The following is a 13,032-nucleotide window of genomic DNA, read 5'->3' as shown; positions in this document are numbered from 1 at the left end:
CCCCCCCCCCCCGCTCCCACCTATATAATACAGAAATTATCGGTGTGTGTGTCCAAGCCTGCTTTATACAGTGTTGGAGATTGAAGCAAGGCTTATTCTATTTCAGGCAAGCACTCTACCAAATGAGCAACATATTCAGCCCAAGGGGAAATTTAATGAGCAACTTTGACACTATTTAAAGCATGAAACAACAAAGTTATGTTACTAAGAACTGCTTTCTAGTCTACACCAAAACTCTGGGTTTTCAAATTATCTCATTAATCTAAGATGCTACTAAACAAGCAAAATTTCTATTCTGTTGTAATTTTAAAAACTAAGTCTGGCATGACCATCACTCAACAACATAATTCCTCTTAGGAAGGGCTGAATGGAAGGAAACTCATGCACTTGAGACATTATTCTAAAGAGAAAAAGAAGAGGATAAAATGTCAGTGCGTGTTCAACCAGTGTTCTCAGCTCCCTTCTTTAATTTTATTCACCCACTAAATTCCCAGTAGTCAAAGTATAGCAAACTGCTGGAAGAAAGGATTCCAGACCCTTTAATTGCCTGTTCAAGGTTGAGGCAAGCCTGTGCTACATGAGACCTGTCTCAAAAACAAACAAACAAACAAACAAACAAAACAAACAAACAAAAAACAACCTTTCAGCGGGGCAGTGGTGGCACACACCTTTAATCCTAGCACTTGGGAGGCAGAGGCAGGCAGATTTCTGAGTTCAAGGCCAGCCAGAAGTGAGTTCCAGAGCAGCCAGGGCTATACAGAGAAACCCTGTCCCGAAAAACAAAACAAAAAACAAACAAACAAAAACAAACAACCTTTCAGCACAGACAATTTTCACAGCATTTATCTCACTTGACCATCACGGTCTGAATGCTGTAGCAGAAGGGAACAATACTGGTGAGAGACAAGGTCCAGAGACTGTCAGAAAAGGAAGGCTATGAATCTATTTGCCTGTGCCCAGGTATCAGACTGGAAACATTGTATCTACAGACCTCACAGATAATGAGCTTCCAACCGTGTAAGTCTTACAGCCTCTTGGCTACTTTATAGATTCCCTTCTCTACCCTTATCCCTTCCAACCCCCCAATACTAGGTAGGAGAGGAAGAAGGTTAGAGTGAAAGGGGGGACTTCAATCTCCTTAGACTACTTCTTGCTGATTTAAGGGCATCTAGTTCCTTGAGGCATTGTTGATCTTGGTTGTCAGGACATCTCCAGTGAGCAAGCAGCAAGCAGCCACCAGTCACAGCAGCAGCAGCCACCACCCTCTCTGGCTCTAGCACTTTTATACTTCCCAAAAGTCACCAGATTTCCAAACATCAGACACTTGCAGAAATGTATCTGCAGCTGGTAAAAATCACATCCCTACGGGGCATGAGGCAAATCATAGATTTTCTGACTGAAAAAAACAGACAGTGCTCTTAACTACTGAGCCATCTCTCCAGTCCCAACAACATAAAACCTTTTTAAAGGGTGTTAGGTAGAGCTTAGTGGTATAGAGCATTTGCCTAGAATTCAAGAGGTATTAGGCTGAATCTCCAGTATGACACAAATAAATAAATAAATAAATAAATAAATAAATAAATAATTTTAAATTTTGTTTTTGTCTAGGCATTCCATGAACAAAGGTAAACAAAGGTTCAGACCCTAACCCTGTCACCACCATGATAAACAATGAGCTCTGCAGAAGCAGAAGCTTTTATAAAGAGTAAATATGATGCCTAAAAATGGGATGTCAAGAGGGCTAGAGAGATGGCTCAGTGGGTAAGAGCACTGACTGCTCTTCCAAAGGTCCTGAGTTCAAATCCCAGAAACCACAAGGTGGCTCACAACCATCTTTACAGCTACAATGCACTCATATACATAAAATAAATATTTTTTTAAAATGGGATGTCAAAAAGCTTAGTCCAAACTGAGAAAAGCTTACACCTATTAAGTATTGACTGTTCATTATTATCTTTGGGATAAAATTCTAAAGGGGTTGGGTAAATAATGAAAAAGCAAGGAAGAACTTAATGAATGTATGAATGAATGAATGAATGAATTTGATAATCTGATTTGATGCTTCCACAATATCCACATATATCAAAATATCACATTGTACTCCAGATTATATATCATTACCATCTGTCAACTTAAATTAAAGGAAAAAAATGGGTGAGGACGTTTGAGGTAAAACCCTGCCTAGTAACCTGCTGTCCTACAATTCATCACGTAGCCCAGGCTAACCTTGAACTCCTGGTCATCCTCCTGCCTCCAGAGGTGAGGAATTACAAGCATGTTATCACAATGCTTAGCTGAGACTAAATATTTTTTAAGGAAAAGAAAAAAATGGGGCACACATCCTAGAAAAGAAGGAAACATTCATGTTTTAGATGTCTCAAAGGTAGCCCTTAAGATGGCGAACAGAATGGCCGCAACCCTGAGGGAACAGACAGCTAAGTAAAGCATGGCAGACACCTGTGGTGTTTAAGGAAATGAGAAGGCATGAGTAAAGAGTACCACAGAGTTCTAGCAAGGGGCTAAACTGAGTGCACGCATCAAGTCTCGATCTCTCCATCCCCACCAGCACAAGCTGTCTCAAAAGATGGACAGGAAGAGAATAGAAGGTAAGAATGCTTTTGGAAGCTGGAAAACCAAAGGTTGAGCAGTAAATTGAATTGAATATTCCCTCGATAAAGCCAATCTAAGCGAGCTTAGGGGCACTGTGAACCCATTGTACACTGCTGGTTCACAGCGGTCAGGCGGTCGGTGCTGGTGAGAACATTAGAAGGTAGAAGGGAACAGACTGGTGGGGGAGGAAAGAGCCAGAGTAAGTCTTGGTTAAAATTCACTGCAGCAAGGACATGGCTGCCATCTAAAGAAACACTTGGGGCGAGATGAGAGGAATTCAGAGCCAGCATCAGCACTGAGCAAGTATGAGGCTAGCTTGGCCTCTAGGAAACACTATCTCACAGAACAACAAAGTTGCTGAAGCAGCTTGAACCCTAAATTCCCATCCTGGCAGAAGCTTGGTCGTTGAACCTCTAAAAATGTTAAAACAGGCTTTCTAGAGTGAGAGGACAGAGATGAGACATATGGAAATACAGGGACCAAATGAACAGTAGTGTTCCTCAGAGTTCCTAGGGAGCTGAGAGCTAGGTCTCCCTAGATAGCAAAGAGGTTAGCAGAGACATTTCTGAGGGATCACTGCAGCCTAGGACAGCTGCATCACTAACAAGAGGCCTCCTCAGCAAATTGCCCATCCGAGGGCCAGCATCCCTCTCAAACAGCACCTCCCCCCATCTCCCCACCCTCAAGCTGACATAGGGGAAATACGTAGGGATAAAAACTAATTCAACTTTTTTCAGAATTAAAAAGAAAGACTCAACTCATCAAGCAGCCAACAATATTAATTAAAATGTACATGCATTCCAATGAGTGAAGAGTGTGAAATTTTTCAAAACACTGGGATCACAGGGCTGACCACAAAAGCTTTTAGAGGAGAAGAGAGAGCTACTCAAAGGATCAGACACCAAGGACTGAGCCTCTCAACAGCAATGCTGAGAAGGTGATTAAAGAGCTTGGCAGAAGGACATCTCCAAAAGGGGGGGAAGGGGGTTGGCAGGGCTAGCCTAGCAAAGTCACTACTTAAAGGAGGGGGAGACAAGAGAACAATTTCAACTAACCTTTCTCCAGCGGCAGGGATGCACTGCTGTGGCTTAGATAGGAAATAGCCCTCAAAAGCCTGCTCTGAAAACAATGATACCAGTTGGGTTTTAGGTCCCCCATCAATGGATTAATCCATTGATGAACTCATACTTGAATGGGCCACTGAGAGGTGGTCAAAAGTATGAGAGGCAGGGCCTGACTTGGAAGAAGTGGGATTTGGGGGGAGGGCCTCTGAAGTCTGCGTCTCTCTCCCCCTTCCCCGCCTCCACCCTCCCCCCTGCCCTCTGGCCCTCACCTCTACCTATGCTTCTCTCTTATCCTTCCTTTTTCCTCCCCTTCTCTCTCCCTTCTCCTTACCAGATGCCAAGGGATGAACAAAGTTCTTATACCACAAAGTCACCCTTACCTCAGGCCCAAAACAAAGGACCCAGACATTGTAGCTTAAAACTTCCGGGGGGGGGGTGGGGGGGTGGGAGGGGGCGGAGTCAGGTGCCAGGGCAAAGTTCTAGGACTTGCTAAAAGTACAATAGAAATACCTGAGCTAAGGTATTGATACCAATTGATAGGAAATTCAGTACAGTCCAAGTCTTTCTGAAGCACATATATACGCAATGGCTCAAATGGACGTCAGAGCTGAGGCGTAGCTCAGTCCTCACCTCCCATGCACAGGTTGAGTTCAATCCCAGTGCAATCAGAATACAACCAAGGGTGTTGGTTTACACCTGTAATCCTATCACCTAGGAGGCTGAGGCAAGAAGGACTGCAACAAGTTCAAGGCCAGCCTGAGCTACAGAGTGACTTCCATGATGTTTTAGACTTCCTAGTGAGACTCTATCTCAAAAAAATAAAAATAAAAATAAATAGTAAAGCTCCAAAGTGAAGTATATTTCTTTTTTTTAAAGATTTATTTATTTATTTTATGTGTATGAATACACTGTAGCTGTATAGATGGCCATGAGCCTTCATGAGGCTGCTAGGAATTGAATTCAGGACTGCCCTGCTTGCTCCGCCCCACTCACTCTGGCTTAATTCACTGTACTTGTCTTCAGACGCACCAGAAGAGGGCATCCGATCTCATTACGGGGATTGTGAGCCACCATGTGGTTGCTGGGATTTGAACTCAGGACCTTCGGAAGAGCAGTCAGTGCTCTTACCCACTGAGCCATCTCACCAGCCCAGTATATTTCTTTGTAAGGACAACATAAGTAAAAATATGTCTAGATTATTCCTATCTTTATCCTCTACCAGCTCAATTAGCAAGAAGTGACTCATTAATATTCCACACCTACAATCCAACTGGCCGGCCTGAACAGCACGGCAAAAATTATCTTAAAAGTTAATTCTTAGCAACTTATGTTTTCAATGAGTAAGTCTAAAACATTTACAAAGTAATGTCCTGAGTGTGTGTGTGAGGGGGAGGGGGAGATATTTAACTACAAAACAAAAATTCTCCTTATTTTGTTCCTATTAACATAAAAAGACATTTATGTAGCTAAGATTTACGTGACTGGAGCAGTTTCCCAGACTCAGCATGTTTTACCGTCTCTTCCCTTTCTCTCTCCATGTTTACGGCTACAAGAAAAAGAAAAAGAAGAAAAAGGAAAAGAAAAAGTGCAAGAACTGTCAAGCTGCATTTCTGGCTGCAGAGAAAGGGAAGGCCCGTTCTGCTCAGTACAACTACCACACAGTTCAAAGAGACGCGGAAGCCCGGCTCCGTTTAATACTGTTGGCTGCACAGTTCCGAAACTTCTTTGTTAGAACTTTTTTCCAACTTCAACAACTTCAAGTTAAAAACCAGAAGTTCATTTTCACTTTGGAAAGCCAAGTTGAAAGTAAACTGTGACCTCCCAGAATTTAATTCGTTCCCAGTGAACCCCTCACGGACATAAATTGTTAAGGCAGTCACTGGGGGAAACATTTCCAAGTCATGTTTGACATGCAAAGCTACATGAGACTTGACAGGGATCCCTTTTAACAAGCTCAACATGATTTAAAAACATGTACTTTACCAAAGCTCCTTGGATTCTACAAACAGCTCAGCTCCTTTTACAAAGAAAGCACAGTGGGAACCAAAGGGTTCTTTAATGCTTTGCACCCCACACTCTTCGCACAAAAGTCCAGTGTAAATGCATGTTCATATAAAATGAATGAATATTTTCTTGTATTTTATGAAAGGACTGAAAGATGAAAGAATTTATGAAAGATGAAAGGATTTATAGATATTAAACCATAAGCCATCAGGTATGATCTTCCAGATAAACTATAAAAACACAAAAAATAACCATTTTCAACAACAACAAAAAAATTCTAAATAGGCCTTTTTCCTTTCTAGGGTGGAATCTTCATTACTTTTCTCAAAACTGACATTCTCCTGTCTCAGCCTCTCATAGGCAAAGGTCATAGGGATGCCCTATGACTGGTTTAAGTGAGCTATGGTAATAGTAGTCCCTCATCTGTTTAAAGTTCCCAAGAAAAACATTTTTATTTAAAACTATATTGCATTTATTTACATATGTTTGAACATGCACACACAGCATGTCCACGCACAGTGTGACTGACTATGGGCTGGCCTATGAATGCCATGGTGTGCATGTGTGGGGTCAGAGGACAAGTCTCAGGAGTGTGTTTTCTCCCTCAATGTCGGTGGGCCTGTTGGTTAGACACCTTTACCCACTGATTACCTCCCAGCCCTAGAAAACCACTGAGTCACTGCAGTAGCTGTTAGCTTACCCCACACTGAAGCTGTAGTTGCTGGTGGCTGACTCACCTTCCACCCCTGCCCTGGCACTCTTACATACTATTGGATTCAGCTGAGCACAGGCTTACATTCTCAATCTTACACACTCGGGCACCTTGGCTATGATCCCATCCCTGCTTCCAAACACTGATACCAACACATATGTTATTATATCATAAAGACATGCTCTCCTCCACACACATACACCTAAATACATCCCTAGCACCCTCTAAAATTGAACCTGGAAGCCTGATGCAAATGAGCCATCTTATAGATCACACAATTTGGGGGTGGAGGATGCCATCTTTGATTACTGCCTATCGTTTTCCCCACGAAAAACCTCATGTTAATAATTTTATTTTACATATATATAGGTGTTTTGCCTGAATGTATGTCTGCGTATCCTGTTTGTGAAGTGCCTACAGAGATCAGAACAGGGCATATGATGCCCTGGAACTAGAATCACAGGTGGTTGTGAGCTGTAATGTGGGCGCTAAGAATCTGTCCAGGGTCCTCTGGAGGAACAGCCAGCGCTCTTAGCTGCTAAGCCTCCCTGGTGAAAATTCATACATGATGATTTGGCTACTATTCAAGGTTAAATGGGCTTGGGTGAAGAACGTGAGGCCAGGGCTGCCCTGGGTCTGGGCATGTTTTAGACATGGTTTCACAGTTTGCATCTTTGGGGGTGGAGGGAGGGGCACAGTTTCTCTGTGTAGCCCTGGCTGTCCTGGACCTCACTCTGTAGACCAGACTGGCCTCAAACTCAGAGACTTGCCTGAGTCTAGGATTAAAGATATGCGCCACCACCCAGCCATTGAATGTCTCTGCAAAGAGATCTGTGTGGAAGGCTCAGTCCAGCTTTCTGAAAGGTGGTGAAATCAACAGGTGAACACGAGTGTGTGGTTGTGTGTATGAGTGCGTGTACGTGTGGGTACATACAAGTGGAAACCAGAGATCTACTCTCAGCCTTACTTTTTAGAGACAGGGTCTCCCACTGAACCTGGCCCTCACTGATTTGGCCAGTTGGCCAGAGAGTTCCAGGGACCTCTCTGAGTCCTTGCCTCCTCAGTGCTGCAATTACAGATGGGTCACCTCATCCAGCTCTTACATGGGTGCCAGGATCCAATCTCAGGCCTTCACGCCCACAGAGCAAACACTTCACTGACTGAGTGATCCCCACAGCCACGGCGAGGCAGCTTGTGAAGAGCATATTTTGTCCCAGACGCTTCCCGTCTCTCATCTCTTCCCAGCCACTGTGAGGTAAGCAGCTTTACACCATCATGTGCTCTCTGCTCATCGCTCTTGGGGTCATCACAGGACCCAAGAGGTGGGGCTGTGTGATGGTGGGCTGAGACCACTAGAATTTAAGGCCAAAATAAACCTCCCTTGGTTTTGTTTTTTTTGTTTTTTTTGTTTTTGTTTTTGTTGTTGTTGTTGTTTTTACTTTCTCGGGGAGTCTGTCATAATGAAGGCAAACTAATATCTCGCGGTTTACACTCGGAAACAGAAGCCCACAGCAGCTTACAATTTAATGTTGCCACTTAACAGGTTTCTAAGTTAGACATTTTCTGCATGCAATAAACTCAACACGCTGGAACTCTACAAATAAAACCTTCTCATCAACTTGGTTTTAGCTCATATCAGCCTGAGAAGAGGAAAAAGGCTAACATAAAACTAAACCCCTATCAGAAATGTTATCAAAGTACCATGTGAAGAACACACTATCTTAAGCCAAGATCCTATATCCTCATACTTAAACTGTCATGTTCTCTTAAAAATAAAGTCCTCAAACCCAAAAATGACATCAATCTTATCCACCAGATCGCTAGAAAATTCAACTAGCCAGAACATAAATCCTGTATCATTAAAATACAATCAAGCAGCTAAGTCCGGTCTTTCATTCCAACTTCTCAGCTCTCAAGTTAGACTTGCTTGCTTGGTTGGTTGGTTTTTTTGTTGGAACAAGGTCTCTGTACTACTTCTGGCTTTCCTAGAACTCACTCTGACACTGACCTTGAACTCACAGAGAGACATCTGCTTCTGCCTCCCCAGTGTTGGGTTTAAAGGCATGCATCACCATGTCCAGCTAAATTTAGATATTTAAACCCACTGGGAAAGGGAAGAAAAAGAAAACTACTGGAACAAATAATAAGGACCAGAACAAAGTAACAGGTGATATTTATTATTCATTGACATTCTTATTGCTTAGACCAGGCACCCCATAGGTATATATTTTACTCAAAAAAAGTGGTCTACAGTATGGGTGCACTGACTATTACAGAGGAGAGAAAACGGCACACAGAGGCTGAGTCACTTACTCAGGATCACCAGCTAATAACTCTCATTTTTTAAAATTTGGATATTTTCTTTATTTACATTTCAAATGTTATCCCCTTTCCCGATTTCCCTGCCAACCCCCTCCTCCGCCCGCCAGAAACACCCTATCCTATCCCTGCTCTCCCTGCTTCTATGAGGGTATTCCTCCACCCATCCACCCACTCCCACCTCCCTGCCCTCGATTCCCTACACTAGGTCATCTATCTAGCCTTCATAGGATCAAGGACCTCTCCTCCCATTGATGCTACATATGCAGCTGGAGCCATGTGTACTCCTTGGTTGGTGGCTTAGTCCCTGGGAGCTCTAAGGGGATCTGGTTGATTGATATTGTTGTTCTTCCTATAGGGTTGCAAACCCCTTCAGCTCCACTCCTTTCTCTAACTCCTCCATTCGGGACCCTGTGCTCAGTCCAATGGTTGGCTGTGACCGTCTGCCTCTGTATTTGTCAGGTTCTGGCAGAGCTTCTCAGGAGACAGCTATATCAGCCTCCTTTAAACAAGCATTTCCTGGCATCCACAACAGTATCTGCCTTAAGTGACTATATATGGGATGGATCCCCAGGTAGGGCAGTCTCTGGATGGCCTTTCCTTCAATCTCTGCTCTACACTTTGTCTCCATATTTGTTTCCGTATTTTGTTCCCCTTTCTAAGAAGGACCGAAGCACCCACACTTCGTCTTCCTTCTTCTTGAGCTTCACGTGGTCTGTGAATTGTATCTTGCGGATTCCAAGCTTTTGAGCTAACATCCACTTATCAGTGAGTGCATACTGTGTGTGTTCTTTTGTGATTGGGTGACCTCAGAATGATATTTTCTAGTTCCATCCACTTGCCTAAGAATTTCATGAATTCATCGTTTTTGTTTGTTTTTTGGTTTTTGTTTTTTTTTTTTTGAGACAGGGTTTCTGTGTATAGCCCTGGCTGTCCTGGAACTCACACTGTAGACCAGGCTGGCCTCAAACTCAGAAGTCCACCTGCCTCTGCCTCCCAAGTGCTGGGATTAAAGGCGTGTGCCACCACCGCCCAGCTGAATTCATCATTTTTAATAGCTGAGTGGTACTCCATTGTGTAAATGTACCACATTTTCTGTATCTATTCCTCTGTTGAGGGACATCTGGGTTGTTTCCAGCTTCTGGCTATTATAAATAAGGCTCCTATGAACATAATGGAGCATGTGTCCTTATTACATGTTGGAGCATCTTCTGGGTATATGCCCAAGAGTGGTATAGCTGGGTCCTCCAGTAGTACCATGTCCAACTTTCTGAGGAACTGACAGACTGATTTCCAGAGTGGTTGTATCAGCTTGCAATCCTACCAACAATAGAGGAATGTTCCTTTTTCTCCGCGTCCTTGCCAGCATCTGTTGTCACCTGAGTTTTTGATCTTAGCCATTCTGACTGGTATAAGGTGGAATCTAAGGGTTGTTTTGATTTGCATTTCCCTGATGACTAAGGACGTTGAATATTTCTTTAGGTGCTTCTCGGCCATTTGATATTCCTCAGTTGAGAATTCTTTGTTTAGCTCTGTACCTCATTTTTAATAGGGTTATTTGAGTCTCTGGAGTCTAACTTCTTGAGTTCTTTGTATATATTGGATAAATCTCATTTCTTTTTTTTTTTTAAGATTTATTTATTGTTATATGTAACTACACTGTAGCTGTCTTCAGACACACCAGAAGAGGGCGTCAGATCTCATTACAAATGGTTGTAAGCCACCATGTGGTTGCTGGGATTTGAACTCAGGACCTCTGGAAGAGCAGTCAGTACTCTTAACCACTGAGCCATCTCGCCAGCCCCGATAAATCTCATTTCTTAGCCACTGTTCTCCATGGGCTTTGCCAAACCATTTTGATTTCTCCCTAATATAACCAAATTGTAGTGACTTATGCCATGCTAAGAGAAAACATACAGGTAGATAATATAAACAAGAATAAATTAAAAAGTTGATTTATAATGGGTTAAAGTAAAACTATAAGCAATAAAGTACCACATTAATTCACACTTATAGAACTGTCTCCTGTTATTCATATCCAGCTCATCCATATGTAAAAATTCCACTCACCTTTTTCCTAGTTACACTAGAATGTACTATCTCTACCTAACATCCCAAAATGAAGCCTTATATAATCAGTATTCAAAAAGAGTGAGCCTCCCCCTCCTGGGACTGCGGTCCAAAAGTTCATCCCTGCCTTGTGGCTATGCTGAATCACCTCCCTAACTCCCTAGACACTGTTTGAAGTCCCTGGGAAAAGAGAAATGATCCTAGATCCCAGACTAAAGAGCCCAGGGGCCAGGTTACTAATGCCCAAATAGATGGGTGGGCACACTAGCTGCACCTCTTACTGTCTGTCCAGCAAGACTCCCGCTGTTCCTTCTCAGGCCCATATCCTGCTCACCAAGGAGCAGCTCCATTAAAAAAACAGCTAGGAATTAAGGACTGGTAGCTCCCACATAGTCTGTCTGGATGTTAAGATCTTGAAGCTTATTCAACCCTCTGGCCATGGGCCGGCCGTAGTCTATCTACATCCACAGGCAGTGGTTTACAAACATCAGGATGATGCTCTCACAGCAGAAAGTAAGCCTGCAGGGTCCAGACCACAGATTCAGATCTAGTGAATCAAGGGTAGGTGGGGTCACCACCAGCGGATACTGATACCACTGGTTCGAGGGCCACCGTTGGGAACAGCTACTTCAGGGAATGGTTACCAGTCACAAGTCTCTTAATTGGCGCCACCACTAAGCAACTTGCAGTTAAAAGTCTTTTTTACCACTAAAAGAAGCAGAGACTTAAGAATATAGCTCAGGCTCTGCCAGCCGCCCAGCATCAGGTTCAGAGTTTACCCAGCAGCTTGGTGGCCTGCAATGCAGCAGGACGGTATCGATGAACAATGTTTTCTTGAACTTGCTTCACCAATGTCTTTTATTCTAAATCTATTAAGAAACACGCTGGCATATTTTGGTGTTCCCTTAAACCAGCTTTAATATAGGATTTGCCCGTATGTCAAAATAAAGACTGTGGGTCAGCTCGGAGTATTGTTCGCATCATTGGGAGAATGCTTCTCTGGAGCCTTGCCGAAGACCTCGTTTTGAGTTGATCCCACACACGAACTCTAAGGAGTCTGATGATTATGAACTTAAGGTTCCATCCTTTGCTGATGTTTTGTGTGTGGCAAAAGAGGAAGAAGCCAGCTGTCTCAGATTTAGACATAGTATATGGAAAAAGGAGGAGGAAGGGAAAATTTCTCCCCTTTTCATCCTTCAAAATTAATTTAGGTTCACTCATCACCTGCTCTAAGACAGAACAAAACAGACAGCTGATCTGCCTGTAAGTGCAGCTGTAATTAAAAAGCCAGCTGCCCTTGAAGATGAGCTGACTTTTCTCCGGTCTCAGATCGCTGCAGTTATGGCAATGTAGGACCTGAGAGAGAGCAGAGAGACTGGCTTCATCAACTTGAGTGACTGACCTAGCATGGAGCAAGTGCCACCATCATCAATGACCACTGGGCTGAGTGCGGAACCGGACCACGTTCCAGTTGTGGTGCTTTCTTCTCCTCCTCCTCCTCTTCCTCGTCCTCCCCCGCCACCTCTTCCTCCTCAGTTTTCTCTGAAGCCTCCAAGTTCTCTTCCCATGCAACCTGGATCTGCTAATACACATGACATAGACAGTCTGGCTACTAAAGTGGAAAGACAGCTCCCAGGAGTTAAGAAGAGCAATGACAGCCATCATTCAAAAAGCCAGAGAGTTGGTGATGTCCCAAATATGTTGGATGTTCTAAAGGACATGAATAAGGTCAAACTTCGGCCTGTTGAAAGGTCACCAGGCGGTAGACCCATTCAGAAGAGGAAAAGACAGGGTTCAGAATGGGATCCCGTGTCTTTAATATCTAATGCACTGAAACAGAAGTTTTAGAAAGTTCAACCCTAGCTGGGTAATAAATTATTTGACTTTACAGTACTGCAAGTAGAAGCAGATGCTTGATAAGTTTCATACTCACTGGCTTTGCACACAGATGGCTGGCATGTTTCCTTTGTTCTCTATTACATTTCCACCCTATTTTTTGTTTGTTTTGCTTTTGTAAGTATATTTTATGATAAATGGATCTTTTAAAAAGAATACAGCTCAGTTAGTAGAGAGCTCACCTAAGCATTCAAGAGGACCTGGGTTTGATCCCCTGCACTGGGTATGGGTATGGACTATACCTGCAATCCAGCACTCCAGAGGTAGAGTTAGGAGGATCAGAAGTTCAAGTTTGTCATGGCTATAGAGCAAGTTTGAGATTAGCCTGGGTTACAGGCGACAGGAGAGGACGGGGGG

General features: G+C 43.3%; 1 protein-coding gene and 1 pseudogene across 4 annotated transcripts in view; one reads left to right on the top strand and one right to left on the bottom strand.

The window, feature by feature from the left end:
* Nhsl1 (NHS like 1) overlaps nucleotides 1-13,032 on the bottom strand; it is a 232,848-nt gene that overhangs the window by 202,716 nt on the left and 17,100 nt on the right. The window lies entirely within an intron of this gene.
* On the top strand, nucleotides 11,580-12,627 carry LOC116097801 (annotated as a pseudogene).

Source organism: Mastomys coucha, unplaced genomic scaffold, assembly GCF_008632895.1.
Source record: "Mastomys coucha isolate ucsf_1 unplaced genomic scaffold, UCSF_Mcou_1 pScaffold2, whole genome shotgun sequence".
In the NCBI taxonomy this organism is placed as follows: domain Eukaryota; kingdom Metazoa; phylum Chordata; class Mammalia; order Rodentia; family Muridae; genus Mastomys; species Mastomys coucha.
The sequence above is the reverse complement of the archived record's forward strand: the minus strand, read 5'-3'. Positions and strand labels throughout refer to the sequence as shown.